This window comes from Epinephelus moara, chromosome 9, assembly GCF_006386435.1.
Source record: "Epinephelus moara isolate mb chromosome 9, YSFRI_EMoa_1.0, whole genome shotgun sequence".
NCBI lineage: Eukaryota > Metazoa > Chordata > Actinopteri > Perciformes > Serranidae > Epinephelus > Epinephelus moara.
In genome coordinates, this window is record NC_065514.1 from 4,821,829 (window position 1) to 4,828,259 (window position 6,431).

At 38.1% G+C, this 6,431-nt stretch overlaps 1 protein-coding gene across 2 annotated transcripts in view; it reads left to right on the top strand.

The window, feature by feature from the left end:
- The first annotated feature begins 2,785 nt into the window (after positions 1-2,785).
- The window catches only part of xrcc4 (X-ray repair complementing defective repair in Chinese hamster cells 4), a 55,952-nt gene continuing 52,306 nt past the window's right edge, over positions 2,786-6,431 (top strand). For both annotated transcript variants that reach the window (XM_050052614.1, XM_050052615.1), the window contains exon 1: positions 2,786-2,885. The gene's annotated coding sequence lies outside the window, so the exon portion shown is untranslated. The remainder of the gene's footprint in view (positions 2,886-6,431) is intronic.

Sequence of the window (6,431 nt, forward strand, 5' to 3'; positions counted from 1 at the left end):
GGAGGAGGGTTTAGCGAGCTTGTTGGGCAATTTGTGGTCGTCTCTTTTTATAAACAAGTCCGAGCTGACTCCGAGAATCTCCGACTGAAACTTAATATTTCCCACAGTCCTGCACTCATGTGATCACGCACTCAGAGGCCACCTGGGAGAGCTGCACAGGTAACTCTGTGAACTCCAGTCAGGCATGCAACGCTGAACTACTGCACACACACACACACACACACACACACTGTAAATCCCCACAGAAAAACAGCTGATCTGGGCCTCAGTGTGTGGGTTTCTTTAATAGAAAGCGCTTTAATGTCCGAGCAGCCTCTTAGAGCAATTATTCTTGGAGAGAGTGTCTGTTTGCAGAACTCCGATCATGCTCTTGCAGTAATCCCTTCATTTCCCTCTCTGCAACATGTGGCACACAGCTTGTTTCCTTTGCCTCTCTGACGAGGAAACCAAAACAACCCAGAGGAGGGGAGATCATTATATTCTAACTTTAACATGCTTCATCTCATCGGATGTAACATTTGTCTGTAGTTACTGCTGTTCTTAATATGCAGATGAGTTGCTCCAGTGTGTCATTAAAGTTTACGTCTGTCAGGAGGACACAACATCTAAGACTGACAATGAGAAGTTTAAAGGCCACTTTTAGTGACCAGCTTTCTTATAAATTGTCTCAAAAATGGTTCGACATGGTAATGATTGCATGCAAACGTGCAGATAAACAAGAAAACTCAATATTGATTATTGAGTTAATGTATTTTTCGGGTGCTTCAGCCATTCAGGAAATGTCCAGTCAAAGGATAAGTCCCATAATATTCTATATTTTCCTTATTTTCGATGTTGGGTTGGTGCGGGGAGCAGTGAGACCTGGCATTAGGGGAGTGTCTCTGGGACGCCAGAGATCACTGTCTAGCCTCCTGGAGGTGTTGTGGGACCAACTAGACGAAACACTGGTGAAAGGAGGTTCCCACCCGATGACCCCAAAGACGTGTTAGTTATCACTGCTCACTGGTCTGTATAGTTAAGCCTTGCCATAATAGCTTATCATAGAGTTTAGGAGGTTATTCACTGAGCGCTGATCCTTTCTCTAGAGCACACACTTCTTGTGTTTATTTGAATACGTTCCGCCTTGTGTTTAAATGTGCACGATTAAGTAAGTTTAGTTTCTTTACAGATTCAGATTATTAATACAAAATATAATCAGCTAATAAATGATGAAGTCAGTGGCATAAGGTCATTACAATGGGCCCCAGCTCACACTAATATGACTGGCCTGATGGTGTGCGCTATCGTGCACATATTGTCTTGATTAGAGGCTTGACACTGGATAACATTAACATACATTTTACCCAGCAATCATCATTGCACATCTGTATATCAAAAAAAAGGAGAAATTATCAATTTAATTTCACAATTTTAATAGTTTATAATAGTTTATTTGGATTAAGCATTTTTATTTTATTTTACAAAATAAGAAAAAAAAACATGAAGAAGTTGGGTTTGCCTTTTTTTAAGAGCATACATAGCAAGTGGCACTGTTTTTTAATTTAATGAGAGTTCCTCTTTGAACACAGGCATATTTACAACCTCATAAGGGTCCATTCTCCACCCAACACACTGTTGGAGGAACAGTTATAATCCAATTTAATATAAATTATTTTTAAAGTACTTTTACTTATATTTTTCTAATTCTGATATATATTGTATTTTTTTGTATTGTCTTTATTCTATAAGTATTTTATTGCCATCCAACTTGCTTTTCTATCTTTGCTATTTGAGCTGCTGTAACATGTAAATTGCCCGGTGTGGAATCAATAAAGTTTTATCTCATCTTATCATATCTTACTTGTAACACAGTATATGTACACTGTAGTATTAATACTTTTACTTGAGTGAAAAAAAAAATTAAATTTAGAAAAAGAACGTGTTCAAAACATCAGGTACTTAATTACTGATATAAACTCATATAAAATAAGAAACCCTATGTATGACAAAAAGTATGTGAAAAGTGTAAGTACCAGTATTTTAAGACAGTTACATAAAAATAACAAACAAAAGAAAAGAAAGATTAAAAAACAAAAACAACAAAATAAAAAAAAGGAATCAGGGGAACAAGCATGGAAAGAAAAACATCTATTCAATCAGAGGATTCGGGGGAAAAACTTGGATAATTTTCCAAAAGCTAATCACTTCTGAGCAGTGGTGTAAGTTTGTTGCAACGGGCCCCAGTGCACGCTATTATGACGGGCCCTGAGGGACGCTACTTGTTATGCACCCGAACTAGCTACTGTGTAATCTTATCATCACATGATCAAATATAGACTTGACACTGGACGACACCAACACACATATCAACTAGACATCATCATGGCATATATGTAAAGGACAAAAATACCAAAGAAAATAAGGAATTATTCTTTTAATTACATCGTTTTTATACCTTATTTATAGCTGATGTAGAGCAAGCACATATTTTATATTTTTTAACATATTTTGTTGCACTTTGCTACTGACTATTTTACAAAATGGAAGAAAGAAAGAAAAAAGGAAAAAGAAAATCTTAAAAATAATAATAGAAAATATTAAATCTGTGATCTAAATTACTCTCAAGGGCCTGTTTATGCCTAATGTATAGTTGGAGGGCCCCTCTCTATGGGCCCTCTCACCCCATGGGCCCCCACTGTCTATATCTACGCCCCTGCTCATGTGTACAGGACTGAAACCACGTTGCTGTGTTGTGGTGCCGCCGCCCACCTCTCACTTAACCAGCTGTTCGGCTGCGTCGCTTGATGATGACGTAGCAGCTAACGTTCCCCGCTGCAGCTGCGAGCTGTTTGAACCGAAGATAAGTTTTACTCCTCAAAACAAAGCGTCAGCAGGAGAAGCTGCAGGTAAGAGAAACCTAACATGTCGTTACTGGAGGTGTGACCGAGTCTTTCTTCTTCTTCTTCTGTGTCCTCACGTGTCGCAGCTTCCGCCTCTGTGTTTACAAACAGCGTCTGTGTCAGAGTTAGCATCGAGCTAACTCATTCATTCAGTGTTGTTGGATGACAGGGAGGTTTTCCTGTGTCCGGTGTCACTGGAGGTTCAGCTGGACACCAAACACTGTGAAACACCTGGATATATTTAATCGAGGGAAATGAGGGATTAGTTTATCCTATTATAGTTTCCAGAAGATTCACTGTGTGGACAGAAACAACGGCTGTGCTAACACCTTAATATTATACATCCAAAAGACAGTCTCTGAACTTCTTTAGAGTTTAATCAGTAAAAATCTTTTATGACAGATTGTACAACAGTCTTTACTTCTCTAGTGTGAGCATTTTCTGTCTTTGTCTGTCTTATATAACGCTGCAACCAGTGCTGCAATGTAACTAAGTACATTTACTCAAGTACTGCTGTTCTACAATTTGAGGTACTTGAGTGTTTCCATTTTATGCTACTTTCTACATCTCAGAGGGAAATACTGTACTTTTTAACTGCACTACATTTGTTTTAGCAACTTTACAGATTTAAATTATTGACACAACATGTTACAAGTCAAACTACCCAGGTGGAAATATCAAAATGTGCTCCAAGGTTCAAGATTCAACGGTAATTTTATTGTCCCTGAAAGTGGGAAATTTGTCTTGGGCACTTTCACAGTACTGCAGCCATAAAACTACAGCATGCAACATAGTAAATAAACAAATCAACATTCTACACCAAATGTAACAATAATAAAACAAAACAAAAGATAAATAAATAACATCAAGTGCTAAAAAATACCTCTAACAAAACGCAAATCATCATAATCAGTGCCTGTTCTGATTTTATCTGCCATTATTTTAAAGCTTTATAGACAAAGGTATAAATTCATTTTTAAATCTCTTCAGTCTGCAACAGATTATAGGCACTCTCAAATCTCGTAGCAGAACATGAGATAAATCATTGACGATCTTATTGGCTTGACTCAGAGTAGCCTGTTCGTAAATAGTCTGCAGGGAAATGTGCTCTTTGACCCCAATTATTTTCCCTGCAGTATGGATCAACTGAAACAGAGAGAGAGGTTACCGGACCAAGCTGTGATACTGTACCTGATTAGGCTCTGTAGGACTGCCTGATGAAAATTTTTTTGACCAAAACTATGAACTCTCAGATGACGTGAGGTGTCAACAAAGACACTGAGATATTTATATGAGGGGACCTGTGTGATGGTTTGGTTGTGGACGACCACAGGCCTGTGGTTACTGACTGCTGTAGGGTCAAACACCATCTCTTGTGTCTTATTGATATTCAAAACAAGGTGGTTGTCCTCAAACATCCACCTTTACCAGCTGCAACATTAACGTGCAGCAATAATTATAATCTAATAATGTGATACATTAGGGGTGTAAATCACCAGCTTAATCACGATACGATATTATATCGATTTGTTTGGATGATGATACGATGTTTGCCGATATCACAAAGTCTGTCATGATCCGATTTTGATTCGATTCGATTCAGGAGCCTGCGATCGATATGACGTGATATCATATGCCCATCTAACACAATCATTTACATCAACTCACAAAAACAACTAGAATATGATTTGACCATTTTATTTCTGAGCTCTGTTTGTTGTTTGAGTGGAGGCGTGCTTGCCCAGAAATGGTGACACAGACGTGCTATGTGAATTTCAAAATAAATGTGTATCTTTAAGATGACGATATGGATCGATGTTTTCATTTTGCATCGATATAATCGGATCGTTAATCAATGAATCGATGTATCGATGTGGATCGATGTATCGTTACACCCCTAATATATATATTTGCTGAAATGGGCCATTCTGCACAATAAGTAATTAAAAAAACATTTTATTCATTCTTCTTCTTCCTCTTATTATTATTATTGTATTTTTACATTTTACACCATTATTTTGGTTACAGGCCAGAGCTTGATAAAATAATACACAGATGAATATTGCAGTAATTAGATAAGATAAAAAATAATAACAAAAAAAACATAATTAGAAGAATAACAAAAAATAAAACAAACAACTCAGATTAAATTAAGTTAGGGAGGAATAAATACATTTAAAAAGTATTCTTTCTTTCTTTGTTTGTCATGCCTCAGCGCCGGCAATACCCGGCAACCTTGAGAGAATATTTCAAATTTGGCACAAACGTCCACTTGGACTCAAGAGTGAACTGATTAGATTGTGATGGTCAAAGGTCAAAGGTCACTGTGACCTTGCCTGTCTCGTTCTTGTGAATGTGATATGTCAAACACCTACAGGGACGTTAACTCGGACTCAACGATGAGCTGATGAGAATTTGGTAATCAAAGGTCAAAGTTTATTGTGACCTAACTCAAGAATTCATACGCTAATTATGACACAACTTCATATGAATGTCTGACATGACTGAATGATGAAGTGATGGCATTTTAAAACCAAAAGGTCAAAGGTCAGCTTCACTGTGACATCATAATGTTCTGCATGAAATCTGCCATTATTAAGCGTCATAACCAGCCCCATACAGAATCTACACCTGAGAACTCGACCTGCAGCTAGCTTTGTTAAATAGGAAATAGCTAATTAAATAACCGCATCTTGTACATTTTAATTATTGAATGTAAAGTTGCTAAAAGTCCTAAATCACCAGAACAAATAGAAATAATGGTGGTTGTGTCTGTGGTGCAGAGACAGATGCACTTCCTGCTGCAGGAGAAGCACAATGTCTTTAAATGTAATAAGTGACACTTTCCAGAAGTGAGAAGTTCTCGGCCTGTGTGTATATTTAGCCGTGAAGCAGGTGTTGTTAGGATGTAGTTAAAGATGCGGCTGCTGTTGTTGCTCTGCTGAGACATGTGTGTGTGGCTGTGTTGGGAAGCATGCTGCTGTGGTTGGTCACCGCTTTACTGTGCTGAGCCTGTACTTACAGACCTAATGAGAGGTTGTGTATTACTGCATTACAGTGCTTATGGTGCTGTGATGACACAGTTACATGGAGCTGGACTAATCATTTTCACTTCGGTCATTTACACCTGCAAACTGCAGCCAGGATAACTAGTGTTTAACAATTACATAAAACTCACTCCAACATGAGGTGTGTGCATATTTCAGGGAAGTGAACAGATAATGAATGTTGTTTTTTGGTGTTGATTAAACAGATTAATCAGGGTGAAAAAAAATCAAGAACAAAAGAATCCAGACATTATAAAACTGAAGCATGTACGCTCAACAGCCACTTTATTAGGTACACCTTGCTGGTACCAGGTTGGACCCCCTTTTCAATTCTTGGTGTCATAGATTCAACAAGGTGCTGGAAACATTCCTCAGAGATTTTGGTCCATATTGACATGATGACATCACACAGTTGCTGCAGATTTGTCGGCTGCACATCCATGATGAGAATCTCCCGTTCCAGCACATCCCAAAGGTGCTCCATTGGACTGAGATCTGGTGACTG